General features: G+C 29.6%; 1 pseudogene; it reads right to left on the bottom strand.

Annotated features, from left to right (window-relative positions):
- Positions 1–9,757: 9,757 nt before the first annotated feature.
- LOC136083902 (sugar phosphate exchanger 3-like) overlaps positions 9,758–15,250 on the bottom strand; it is a 36,911-nt pseudogene continuing 31,418 nt past the window's right edge.

Raw genomic sequence — 15,250 nt, 5'->3', positions numbered from 1 at the left:
ACGAATCTGCCTACAATGATGTAGTCAAAGAGGGAGTTTCTAATAGAAAAGCTGCACAAAAGCATGGTTTGTGCTATGCGTCATTACGAAAGTATATAGTAAAAACAAAAACATCAAACGAACCTGTAAATGTTGGTTACCAAGCATGAAACAAATTTTTTACTGCTGACCACAAAATTTCTATGAGGAAATATATAATGAAGGCAGCTGATATATACTACGGGTTTTCGTCGCGGGAAATAAGAAGACTAGCATATGAAATGGCATCTATATATGAGCTCAATATGCACTTACAATGGAAAAATAAACATTGTGCAGGGGAATATTGGTTCAGCAGTTTCATGAAATGACATCCGGAATTGTCAATAAAATGCGCCCAACCCACTAGCTTAGCAAGGGCTACAAGCTTCAATGACGTAAATGTGAATTTATTCTTTGAAAATTACGAAAAGGTTCTAGACAAACACAAATTTGAACCAAAAGACATATACAACGTAGATGAAACCGGTGTCACAACGGTACAGAAAAAATGTAAAATTGTGACGAAAAATGGATCTCATCAGGTCGGCGCCTTAACTTCTGCCAAACGTGGATATCTGGTTACCGTTGCATATGCAGTAAAAGCTAAAGGAAATTATATACCCCCTATGTTTGTATTTCCTCGGATTAGATATCAGGATCACTTCGTTAGAGCCGGTCCAGAGGGAAGTGTTGGCGCGGGCAACGGCAGTGGCTGGATGCAAGGAGATGAATTCCTAATATTTGTGAAGCACTTTCAAAAGTACACATCGTCATCAAAAGACAGAAAAATTCTCCTCCTTTTGGATAATCATTCGTCACATATTTAAATTCGGGCATTGGATTATTGTAGTGAAAATGGAATAACAGTTTTATCTTTCCACCTCATTGCTCACAGAAATTGCAGCCTTTGAACTGTTCTGTATATGACCCATTCAAAAAAGCTGTTTACTCCACCAGTTTGGATTATTTCGCTTACATGGTTTTACCTGGATTATTTCGCTTGGATGCAAAATAATCCAGGTAAAACCATGACCATACATAACATACCATCTATTGCTCAAACGGCTTTATCAAAAGCATTCACGTCTACTAATATTCAAGCTGAGTTTAGGTGTAACGTTATTTATTCATATAATAGACAAGTTTTTATAGACTTAGATTTTGCGTACTCATTTGTTACGGACAGACCAATGCCAGAAGATAGACTGATTCTAGAAAACAGACCAGTTACAGAAGACAGTCCATTGATAAACGATAGAAAAATGTCAGAAGTGACACCATTGTCAGAAAACACGCTAAAAATTTTTGCAGATGATCCAATACCGTCCACGTCAACAGTTTTTAATCCTTAATGCGTTCGCCCATTCTTGAAAGCTACACCTAGAAAAGAAAGCACAAGAGGAAAAAAGCGAAAGAAAGTCGGTTACGTACAAAGATACACCCAAAAAAGAAAAAATCAGAATGGAAAACCGTGAAAAGGTCATGAAAATGGATAAAAACAAAACAAAACATGCAGCTAAAAAAAGAAAAGTAAGGAAACATATAGACAGCGATGACGATAGCGACGAATGTTAATGCTTAATTTGTTTGACGACTTTCTATAAAAGTAAACCTAACGAAAAGTGGGTTTAGTGCATGGATTACAAAAATTGGGCACATAAGGATTGTGCACATCAAACCGATTATTATGTTTGTAAAAATTGTGAATCTGAATAAAAGTTTGTTAACTTATGTAATTTTGATGAGAAGTTCCTAAATATTTTTTATGTTACGGGTGTAATATTCTAAGGATAATGCTAGATTAAGAATCAAATACAACATAAAGTTTAATGCGTGCATACCGCCATATTTATTTTAAGTAATGATAATAACACGAGGCATATGTGTATTATGTATTAATAAATTTAGAAAAGTAGTCTATAACAATTACATATATTTTTCCATGCAACTCATATATGTCTGATCCTACTTTACTCCACAGTAAGTCAGGAATGTCGTGTTGAATGATTTTTTCCTTTTTGTTGTTATTACGGTATTTAAGGCATTTTTGGCAATTAAGTATTAGTTTATCAATGTCGCTTGTAAGTCCTGGCCAGTAAACAGTGTTTCGAGCTCTAGCTTTCGTCTTTTCGGTGCGAAAGTGTGATAAATGAAGCTGTCTTAATATGAGGGATCTCATAGCAGTTGGTATGACTATTTTATTTTCTTTGAGAATTATTCCTTCTGCTAGGTGTAAGTTGTTTCTGATGGACCAATATTTCTTTTCTTCTCTGCAAAGTATTTGTCGGTTTCGGGGCCAACCATAAGTTATATAGTTTGTTATTTGAGAAAGCACAGGGTCAAGTTTAGTGTCGTGCTGTAATTGCTTTAGTCTATCTGTTGATATTGGCAGATTTTGAACTAAAGTGTGGACCATAATGCTGCAGTCCTCATTTAGGCTATCATCCTCGTCAAAATTGTTGAGGTGGGCACGTGATAAAGAGTCAGCAATGTGTAGATCTTTTCCTGGAACATATTTTACTACTATTTGATATTTATGGAGTCTTATCAGAAGTCTTTGTATGCGAGGTGGTGCTTCTGACAGCGGCTTGTGTAAAATGTATTCAAGAGGCTTGTGATCACTTTCTATAGAGACCTGTCGCCCATAGGTATATTGGTTGAAACGTTCACAAGAAATAACAATTGCTAAAAGTTCTTTCTCTATCTGGGCATATCTCTGTTCTGCTATAGTTAAACTACGAGATGTATAGCTGATCGGGTGACCTTCTTGCATTATACAGGCTCCTAATCCGTGTGAAGATGCATCTACCTGAATCTGGACATCTTTTGATGTGTCGAAGAATAAGAGTACAGGAGAAGATGAAAGAACCTGTTTAATTTTTTCCATAGCACTTGTATGTTCATGGTTCCATGACCAGAGTATGTCTTTTTTAAGCAGCTGGCGGAGGGGAGCTGTTAACTCCGACATATTTGGGATGAATTGTCGCAGATAGTTGACCATTCCTAAGAGCCGTTGCAAATCTGCTTGACATGCAGGCAATGGGTATGCAGATATGGCTTTGGTTTTATCAGGATCAATTCTTATTCCTTCATGACTGATTATATTCCCGAGATACTTGACTTCAGGTACTCAAAATTGTATTTTTTTTAGGTTGAATCTAATGTTTCTCTCACGAGCTCGTTGTAGAATTTGTTTAAAAATTGTATCATGCTCTGCATCTGTATAAGCTGCAATGATCAAGTCATCGTGGATAGCCAGAACATTAGGAATATCACCAAAGTTAGTTTCAATCATCTCTTGTGCAGCATCCGATGCGCATGATATGCCGAATGACATGCGGTTGAATTTGTATCGACCATAAGGAGTGTTAAATGTGCATAGCTCTGAGGAAGGTTCATCTAGTTTTATATGCCAATAGCAATCAGCCATGTCTATGACAGTAAAAACTTTGTTGACAGAAAGTTTGCTAGAGATTTCTTCTGTAGATGGAGTGGTTTTGTATTGTCTTAAAACAGAATTGTTTAGTTCTTTCGGATCAATGCATAATCTTAAGGATCCATCTTTTTTTTCTACGATGACCATTGAGTGTACCCAAGGTGTAGGTTTAGAAATCTTTGAGATAACTGAGGCTTTTACAAGACGGTCAAGTGTGCTTTTAAGTTTAGGTAGAGAGTCATTGGTACTTTCCTTAGTGCATGAATGACTGGGATTGCATTTTTAGCAACTGCGATATGATAGTTTCCTTTAACTACACCAAGGCCGGTAAAAACGTCACCATAGTGTTTAAAAATGTCAGATTTATCAATTTCAACATCGTTAATGTTTAGTATTTCAAGAGATTTGCAGGAACTTAGACCAAGAAGTGGTTTTACATCAGAAAGAGATACAACAAAAAATTGGCACACTCGTGAAATGTTATTCTTTTTAACAGTCAAATTGCAAGTTCCTAGTACAGGAATATTGTTTCCGCCATATGATTTTAGTCTAGTTATTGTTTTTTTGAGAGGAGGTCTTCGAGGAATAGAGTAGTAGACGTTGTATGGAATGACGTTGCATTGGGCTCCAATATCTAATTTAAATGTTATATTTTTGTTGTTGACTGTAATATTTGTGGTTAAATCGTCAGTGCATTCCAACGATGCTGCAACATGATGAATATATAACTCTGCAACGTTAAGGTTGACTTCCATTTGATCAACTTGGTCAATACGATTAGAATTAAAGCGATTAGTTTTGGATTGGCACCCTCTAGCAAAATGGTTTTCCACATGCTGTGCACTTTCGGCCATATGCTGGGCAAAACGAGGTAGTATGTTGTGATCCACAGTAGTAGCAAGATTTTTGTAAAGGTCTATCAATCTTTAGGGAGTTGAATTTGGTTTTGTTTCCATGTTTGTTTATAGAATCTGCCTGGATTGTATTTTCGAGTGCTTTTAGTTGCGTTTTCGATGTTTCATATGCTCTCATAAAATTTATTGTTTTTTCTAGAGTGAGCTCAGTGTCTCGAAGTAGTCGTTCTCTGGCAGCTTTAGAGTCGATACCACAGACTATTCTGTCACGTATTAGACTTTCTTCGAGGGTTCTAAACTCGCATGTTATAGCTTTATTTCGTAAATCAATCAAGAAGTCAGTAAATAGGCTGAAATAACATTCAAACTTTTGAACTAAAGGTGTTAATTTATCTTTTTCTTCGATTGTGAAAATGAATGTATCGTATACTCTTAAAGAGTCTTCGCCAATCATATGAAGGAAAATGGCACATTGAATATCTTCATTTTTATCATTGACTCCTGAAGCTATTTTATAAAGATTCCATCTCTGCTTCCATTTTCGCCAGTTTTCTGAAACATTGCCATTTTAATTCATGGCCTCTAATGGTCTAAGCTGTTCCATTTTAAATTAAATACATGTTTACTTCTGGTACCATGTTATATTCTAAGGATAATGCTAGAATAAGAATCAAATACAACATAAAGTTTAAAGCGTGCATACCGCCATATTTATTTTAAGTAATGATAATAACATGAGGCATATGTGTATTATGCCGAACACGGATATTACAACGGGATCATTAATCTTTATTCTTAAATTATAGGTTTCGATGTCGTTTTTTGTTTTTGTAATTGACTGTATATTCACTTTATTACCTTTTTTGATATTTTTTGAAATATTGTTTTCATTTGTAAATGTCATTAGAGAGAGTCACTGTTTATTTTTTGGATACAAAAATACTTAAATAGGTTAGGTGTCCCATTTTTTTAATTTTCTTCATAATATTTTTACACTTCCAAATATTTTTGTTAATTGTTAAGTGAAATAATTCACATTTATATATTTTTTAGAACTTTATAGATTTTTTTCATTTGTTCTATAGTGTTGTGCGTATAAAACCATAATACATTGGACCTCGTTTGCTTTATTGTTCTATTAATAATAAAAATTAGTTGAAAATGTGTCTTTAAATGAATTTCCCTATGGAAAGACCAGGAACTCCTTAATAGCCTGCCGTGAAACAATTGACCCATAGAGATGATTCAACCGCCCCGGGGTCCAGGACGATTGTAACACTTTCCCATTTTGTGAACTTTGTTCTATTTCTCAGTTATTAATGTTTTGAAATCCGTCATATTACATTCATTTAATAGCTGAATATATTAGCTATACAGATACACTGTTGCTTTTTGTGTATGTTGAATAGTCTCTTGGTAATTTCGGCTCAAAGTTAAATTGATACATTCGACCCCGGACAACCTTACTACTGGTTGATCAGTTATCACCATATCCTGCTACAAAGCTAAAGTATTTTTAAAAAAGATTACAGATTTCTTATAAACTATAAACTTTCTTATAAATTCGTTGAAAGAGCAAGTTTACATTTAGATGCTGCGGAAATAACGAAGTTAAAAAAGCTTCGAACATTAATAAAATCTGCTTTTCTAATTTCTAAAGTAAGCACTTGAAGTGTTCTTATAAAAATTTTATCAATATTAGTGGTCTTCATAAACAAAAAATTCGATGTGTAAACTTTTTTTTTTCATTATATATTTAGGATACCCTAATTATATATATATATATATATATATATATATATATATATATATATATATATATATATATATATATATATATATATATATATATATATATATATATATATATATATATATATATATATTTATAGATATATATATGTACATATATATTTATATATATATTTACATATATATATATATATATATAAATATATATATATATATATATATATATATATATATATATATATATATATATATATATATATATATATATATATATATATATATTAGGAAGGGCTGAAACCTGAAAATAAAAAGGTTTTGCCTCTTATTACGGCGCTTTTCGAACAAGAAGATTTATGACAAAAAAACTATGTGGTTTTCAGTTTTAGCCAACCCATTTAATGTTATATAAAAGGCCTGAAAACTTGTCAAATTTCTTTAGGTTAAAATCCTTAAATTCTTTATAAAATGCGTAATATTTGTTTAATGTGTATAAACGTTATACTAAAAGACGCAGAATATAATTTAAATAGTTTTTATTTTATGGCATTTTTTTGTAACATTTAAATTTAAAAAGTTATTTATAAAAACATAAAAATAAAAATAACTTTTCTTCGAGTAACTGACAAATTAATATCATAAAGATGTCAACAAGAAAAACAGCAAACAAATCAAAGAAATACATTTTGAATGAATGCTTTAAACTGTTAAAACACTATTGATAACTTCCAACTTTAAAACAAAAGCTCAAAAGGTTTCTTTACTTTAAAGGTTATAGTAAAGACAATGTTCATTGAGATGTTAGATTAGAACTATTTAATCTATGGGTAAATTATAATGTTTATCTAATATCTGCCATTAGAATTAAAGCAAAGCTCACAAGACAGATAAATTTTTTTATAAATTTGTGAACTTAGCAAAAAGAAAGACAAAAATATGAAACAGATGCAGCAGGATTAATAGAAGAGGCAAATTAGTTATTTGATGAGCCAATTAGGCATTTATAAATTTTGAAAACTAAATTACCTATATTTATAAAACATTTCTGTATCTATGTTATTAAAAACTTCTGTTTCAGATAACTTTTACCTTGATCACATCACACTAAAAAGTGCAAATGGAATAGATGTAGTGCATGGAATGTTCAAAACACTACAGGAAAGAGAGCTTTAAACAAGACTTAACATAGTAAAAGCAGATGGTACCAACGTTAATATTGTTCATTCACGTGGTTCCTTAAAATGTTAGGAAGTTTTTATAGGAGTTCAATAACAGTGAGATATTTGCAATTTGCGTCTAAATGAGTTAGCTTTAAGGCATAAACGTGCATAATAAATTTTCTGTAGCCATTTGCTTACAGCTGAATGGCAATGATTCCAAAGGGTGTGCTGCAAGTTTAAGGGCTATACCAAATCCAAAATTTATCATACTAGACCTAAAGTTATTTACGTGTTGTCGACTGACCAATGCTATGCTTTTCGCACTTGTTGGGGTGTAATAACAGGGAACACAATTGATAATTTTGCATTTTTAGAAGTTAGGCTTATAAACCATTCTCATTGGCTAACATTAGCATGCAGAATCATGCAATATTAAATATCTATTTCTAAACCTACTAAAAATCTAAAGCTTTTTGCTATTTGCTTGGTTTAATATTAAGGTTAAAAAATATTTATGCGACGGTTGCAAAAACCTATTTAATGTGATTTAAAGAACCAATATAGTTCAAACACGAAATTATTTTATTACAGTAACACACAGTGGCAGATCAAAATTTATTTCAGTTTCTCGCAATATCAACCACTAAGTTGATGACGTTTCTTTGATGAAAATATTGAACTTTTGAAAGCAATATTTTTCACACTTCATTTGTGTAATCAATGTCTAATGGATAATCATTCCAAATATGACAGTGTTTTTCTTCCCAGTCAATGCCAATTTTAATTTCAATATATTGTCAACATTTCTTCTGAAAGAGAACAATAAGTTGATCTAGTGATCTACAATAAAATTGCACGCCTCTATTATTGATTTTTTTTTTCTGAGTCTAAAGCTTATATTTTAAGCAATAGATAGTTTTTGAATTCCATTGTGAATTTGAAATAGGCCATGGTTTAGAAAAATGAATCACGGTTTAATTCATTGTGTCTCGATAAAACTTGTATCCTTTACATAACAAATCCAGCTCCGTATAATCATTCCTGCCATATTTTTTATTTTTAATAACTGACCCAGCAGGATTATATTTTTCAATTAGTATTAGGCAATTAGTAATTAGTATTAGGCAATGTTTATAAAGAATCAAACTTTAAGATCATAAAATACTTAAAAATCAGGTTGAGAACATAAAGTAAACAAGGATGATGCACTAAACCTAGAACAATTTTTATCAAACGCTTAACCACTTTATTTTTAGAACATGTATTTACTGCAATGGTGTCACATGTTACAACGGAAACATTATTTAATAAATTGAGTGACATGTTGTAAATAGATTTGAATAAGTTTATTGTGTAACATGTTATAAATAGAAACAGAACTGCGTTTTTCTGATTTCTTCAACGATATAACCAAAGATTTAAACTCGCTTGAAATGCAAATGCTATAGTAATGTTGTTTGCCTATGCTCTTACCATGAAAATAAAAGCACAATATTTCTTCAGAAGAGTCGATATAACAGCGAATCAAGCACAAATTCATGCACAAGTGTTTTGATGCTTTTTGGATTGCAGATCTGCAAATCGATGTCTCAGCAATTGAACTGGGTACAGCTTCATCTTTGCTGTACAACTTATTGGATACCCTTTATTTTCAGATATCTAGCTACCTTTTTACCGACGATCCTTGGACGTTTCAATGGGATTGCGTTATTATCATTTGTACTATTATCTTCTGAACTTTCACTATTAGAATTATCTGTATCATAAAAAAAAAGACAATGTTTTGTTTCAAATTCTTTTCTTTTAGGTGGCAGGTCTTGCGCTGTAATAGGCTCTGTAATACTGCTCTGACCTTGAAATACTGCACTGACCTTTGCATCTATTGGAAGATATATGAAGTTCATAAAAGAGTGTTTCAACTTTATTTCAAATAGAAAAAGTATAATTGTGAAATGAAACAACAGATAAATAAGGAAACTAAATCAAGTATAAAAACAACGTTTTAACTCTCATCAGCTTTATTTATTTTGTTATAATTGTTAATTTACTAAGTGCCGTAGCGCGTAGCAACCCTCCCCGCCTCCCTATAGCTCTGTACATAAATTTTTTTAAATAGCGTTTGCTAAATAACTTTTAAGTATTCCTTTTGTATATATAGAAAGTTTGTTATCACTTTTAAGGCTTTAATTATGTTTATTTTTACAAATATATAACATATTTATACCGTTTTTAACAGATAAATTTTAATGAATATATATATACTAGTTTTAAATTAAAATAATCAAACAATTTTAAATAAAATTAAAAAATTGTTTTCTTTTTAAAAGCATTTTCACATTTTGAGGTGTGAAGAAGTTTTGGTTATATATATATATATATATATATATATATATATATATATATATATATATATATATATATATATATATATATATATGTATGAATGTATGAATGTATGTATGTATACAATTTATGAATATGTGTATACAGTTTTTATTGTTATTATTAAATAGTCAAAATCAACGTAATTTTAAGTTAAATAATTTAGCAAGAATTATAAACTGACAAAAAAATATTTTTAAATATAAAATACTGTTAAACAAAAAAAGTTTTTTTTTATATTAAACATTTAAAGTTTAACATAATTTTTTTGTTTCTTATTTGAAATATCTTTGTATAAAATAAAAAAACTCCAGAAGCAACTAAATCCAGTAACAAACATCAAAAAATAAAAAACTCCATTCCAATCGAATTTTCTATGTATTATAGGAATCAAATATTGAGCAACTGCTGATGCAAGATGTCCAGTGCCATCAATAATGCCGGTAATAGTAGCCAAAGCTTGACCTTTGTTTTTTATCTGATCATGCATACTGAGTTCAACTGAAATTGCAGTACTAATAATAATATTAATTCCGCCAACTAAAAATCCATTAAAAAAAATGATTTTGGGGTTTGTGAAACCGTTAGGAAGTTTGAAACTTAAGGATATTGTCGCAACGGTAAACAAAAGCATTGTAGAAATCACCGGTGATCGCATCCCTATCAATTTTGATAAGATTCCATCAATAACGCCTAAAAAAAAGAAGATTTTTTCAAAATTCTTTTTAAAACGTCAACAAACTTTTACTTATCAAAATAGTCAAAAAATTGCCTAGCAAAGTCGGACAAATGATACTAATCTAGAAAAATCATTAAAAAAAATTATTGATTTAATTAATGCAAATTGTTATCATTTTTGAGGATTTTTAACTTTTTATGAAATGCAAATTTAAATAAAAATATATTTACTTTTTTAATAATCTGTACATAAATTGAATCGATATATACAAAAACGTTTTAAGTCATTAAAACTATTTTAAAGTCAGACAACTTTAACTACGTATAACACATATATATATCACAAATTTTGATATAATTTTTAACAAATCTAATATTTAAAGATGTCAAATAGCACCCAGATTTTTTTTTTGAATTTATTAAAGTAATAATTTTGGATTTAATAAGTTTTTTCTCGTTCCCCGAAAAAATAGTTTTTATGACTTAAAACGTTTTTGTATACATCAATTCAATTGTAGTTAAGGTTTTTCTTTAATGCACTAACTATTGTCAAGTATGTAAGTTTTCGGCAAATTGTAATGTTATGTGTGCAAATAGTTTACCACCTACATTTATTTACAGCTGAAAGTTAACTGAAAGCCTTTTTCTTTTCCTAAACTTTTATACAAAAAAAATCTGCTTTGTTATTCTAATTATAGCTTTACGCATTACAAACCAACGAAATTTCAATGTTTTTAGTTACTTTAAGATAAGTATTAGCTAGTTGGTTAGATTATACTATAATTTTTTTTTGCTTTAACACATAAGATTTACTACATGCATGAAAAACTAAATTTATTAGATAAATAACTTATATTCAAAATAGTGTAATCAGAAAAGCTAAGTTGTTGTTTTACGATTTAATTCCATTATTTTATTGAATACATAGTAGAATGTTTTGTTTTTATCTAAGATTATGCATATTCTTAGAAAAAAAAAACTATAAAAAAATCTTCACTTTTTAATATCCAGCAACTTTTTGGAAAATTATTCTTTTACTATTGTAAATCAGCCTTTACACAACAGAATGAAAAGTTTTAATAAAAACGGAATGAATGAATTTAACAATTCCGGTTCTATAGGTCTTTTATTCACGGTTGTACTAGCAGAATCTTTTGTACAACATCACGAAGAAAAAGCTTTCAAAATTGCAATGGCAGTAAATCCTCTTCTTGACCTAAAACCAAAGATATGTCATGGATAGCAACGCAACGCTAAATTTTCAAACACTTAAGAAGTAGAAAAAATTCTGATTATCTTGAACAAATAACACCCTGCAATAAAATATACAATTGAAATTGAAAACGAACTCTTAATTTCTTCGATTTAACCTTATAAATAACACCAAAAGTAAGTACGAGTTTAAAGTTTACAGAAAGAAAACCATTGCAAATGTTCAAATTAAATCTCACTCAAACCATGACCCCAAGATTCTAAACGCTATATTTAAAGGTTACATACACAAGGATTATTCTATATTCAGTAATTTATTTATACAAAATAAGATTATTTTCCTAATTCAAATATATAACAAAAAAGGGTACAAATTGGAAGTCCATAAAAATCAACGAAATTCAATCAGACTCTCTTAACCTCCCTAATGTATCGTTTCCGTGGATACCGTGAATAAAATCATTATCTCCAAAATTAAAGGAAATATTTAAGAAAACTAGCTATAGAGTAGTCTTTAAATCAAATCCTAATTTATGAACATTACTAACATAAAAAAAATCTAAATCGCTACATAACAGTCAACCGGGAACTTACTCAATTAACTGCAAATGCTCAAAGAGATACGAAGGCGAAACTAAACATCAAATTAAGAGACGAACTCAACAACTTCTAAAAAGTCTAAGCAATGGGAAACATTACCAGTATGCAACAGCCGCCCATAATAAGTTTTGTTTGTATGAAGTAAAGTGAGAGCACGTAAAAACAATAAAAGTTGAAACAAAAAAGTTTGATCAAAAAGTGCACGATGCTCTTGAACTACAGAGTTACTAATGTTCTTTTTAAATGGGGGAATTAATCTAGATAACATGCAGTTGGTTAAAACTAAATTTTGGACTTCGTTTTTTACATTTTTACGTAGCCAAGAAAGAAACCATTTAGTTGCTGACGTCAGTTAATTTTAAACTGTTTTTAACAAGAAAGTTTTTGGTATAACCATACCAGCAAAAATTTCTAATAATAAATTTTTTTTTTTTTAAATAGAATTCGTTTTATTAGATGTTTTCTTATATATATATATATATATATATATATATATATATATATATATATATATATATATATATATATATATATATATATATATATATATATATATATATATATATATATACATAAATAAGTAAAAAAGTAAGATGAAAAAAACCACTTTTTTACGATACTTAAAGTTTTATACCGTTTGCGGCACTCATCAGCCATATATTTAAATCAAGAAAAATCCGTTCAAAAATACAATTAAAAAAACCGTTACAAAATTCAAAAAAAAAAAACAATGGAATGAGTTCTGACGTCAAATAATAATAATAATAATAACAATAATAATAGCAATAATAATAATAATCAATCAATCAATATATTCTGAATTACATGATTTTACAATTCAAGGATGTTTACAAATAGTATAATTACTAATGCGTAAACACCTAATAATAATGAATAATAACATAAGAATAAAATAATAACAACTCTTAAAATCATATCGTTAACAATAATAATAACATTAATAATAACTATAATAATAAAAATGGTATTAATAACAATAAAAATAATGGTATTAATAAAAATAATAATATTAATAAAAATAAAGGTAATGATAATAATAACAATGGTATATTTAAATATGTCTATACTAATCTACATACGCACATTCATAAATATACATACACATTCACACACATGTTAACACACAACACACATACATACACATATACACACATTTGCACACATAAATATACCCACACACGCGTACATATACCCACCCAGGCATACGCACATACACATTCAATCATTGTACAAGGACGACAAAAAAGCTGTACATAAATGTAAAGATTCTTAAAAAAAAAAAAAAAAAAGATAAATTAAATAAAATATACAACAGAGAGTATTTTTAATAAGACTATTAACAGTGATATATTGCTTTTATTGATGTTATTGTTCAAGTAGCTATCCAAATAGTATTTTTTTAATTTATTTAGAAAATTGTATCGAGAAATTGAGTTTTCTGTTTTAAAAACAATGAGGGAGATTGTTCCAAGCATTGGTGCACTGATGTTTAATTGATGCGCTGCCAAATTTTATGGTCCTAGTATGTTCTACAAAGATATTGTTGCATGAAGAGGATCTTAAGAAGTTACAATGTTTGTTACATATTTAAAGGAAAAAGTTTTTGAAGGAAATTGGAAGTTTATCAGGAAGATAATCCCATACAAATAAACAATTTAAATAAGTAATATTGTCGTTAAGCCGAAGAATTTTAGACAATTTATACAATAGAGAAACATTGTCAAATAGGAAATTTTCAAAAAGTGAATAATTTTAAGGGCTTTGTTTTGAAGTGAAATTAGGTGGTTTAACGGACCTTTTTTTTACCCCAAATCTGACACGCATACCTCAGGTGCGATCCAAATATGGCATGATAAATACTCGTAAGTGTTTCAAAATTTACGATATGTCTGATCTTGGCTAACATTCTAACTGATCGGCTTAGCTTAGTCTGTAAGTAAGTTTGATGGTACTTAAAAGAAAGACTCTCATCCGGCCAAACTCTAAGGTACTTCACAGTTTTTGACGAAGTTAATATTTTTCCATTAATGTTAAAAGTGCATTGTTCCTTGTTTTTTTGGTTTTTGGTTTTAAAGACAACTATTTTAGTTTTTGTTGCGTTTAGTGAAATTTTATTTGCTCTGAGCCAATTAATAACAGAAAATATGGCCTCATTAGTTTTTAACTGCATTTTTTCAAGCGAATCTTCAACAATTAACAGGTTAGTGTCATCGGCAAAATGGTATGTTAAAACATTATTAATGCAGGTGTTTAGTTCGTTGATGTATACAAGGAAAAGCAGAGGCCCCAATGTTGACCCTTGTGGGACTCCTGAAATTATAGTTTTGGTTATTGAAGATGTTTCCTTAACTGTAACGTATTGAAGTCTGTTATTTAAGTAGGATTTAAACCATTTAAGTGGAATTCCATGTGCACGATAGTATTGTAATTTGGCAAGAAGAACATCGTGATTTACTGTGTCGAATGCTTTTTGAAGGTCAAGGAAAACACCACAAACAAGCTTATTTTTATCAAGGGTGTTTCTTAAAGTTTCTGTAAAATCAATAAGCGCATGTGTAGTAGAATGATAACGTCTAAATCCGAATTGTAATTTATGAAAGCAATTAAAGGTCTCAAAAAAGCTGTACAGTCTTTTGTGCATAGTGGCTTTATAATGCTTATTAAATGTTTATTTAATGTTAGGTGTTGCTTCGCAAATTTGATAGAGTTTTTAAGAAGTGTTTCACTGATAGAAGAGTAGAAGTCAATAATATCAAAAACTAAAAATTTATAAAGGTGTTTATCTTTTATGGCCTTAAACCAATCGATAACATTTCGAGTGTTTTTCCATTTATTCAATTGTAATATATTTCTTAGGTCTGTATTAATTTTAGCAGGATTCAATAAACGGACAGTCGGATTGTTTTCAAAATTATCGTTATGATCTTTTAAGGTGATAAAACAATTGGAAGATGTGTTAATGTCAATTTTATTGAAAACTTCAGGATTTTTTAAAAGACGTTTACCTTCTAAGTTTTCTTTATTTATTATGTTTGAGTTAGATAATTTGTAGTTTGAAGTGATGGCATATCTTAACAAGTGGTTATAATCATTTTTAGATAAATATATCTATCAATTTTGCGAAGCAACACCTAACA

This window comes from Hydra vulgaris, chromosome 08 (assembly GCF_038396675.1).
Source record: "Hydra vulgaris chromosome 08, alternate assembly HydraT2T_AEP".
Lineage (NCBI taxonomy): Eukaryota > Metazoa > Cnidaria > Hydrozoa > Anthoathecata > Hydridae > Hydra > Hydra vulgaris.
Note: the sequence above shows the minus strand (reverse complement) of the source record. Positions and strands in the feature narration are given on the sequence as shown.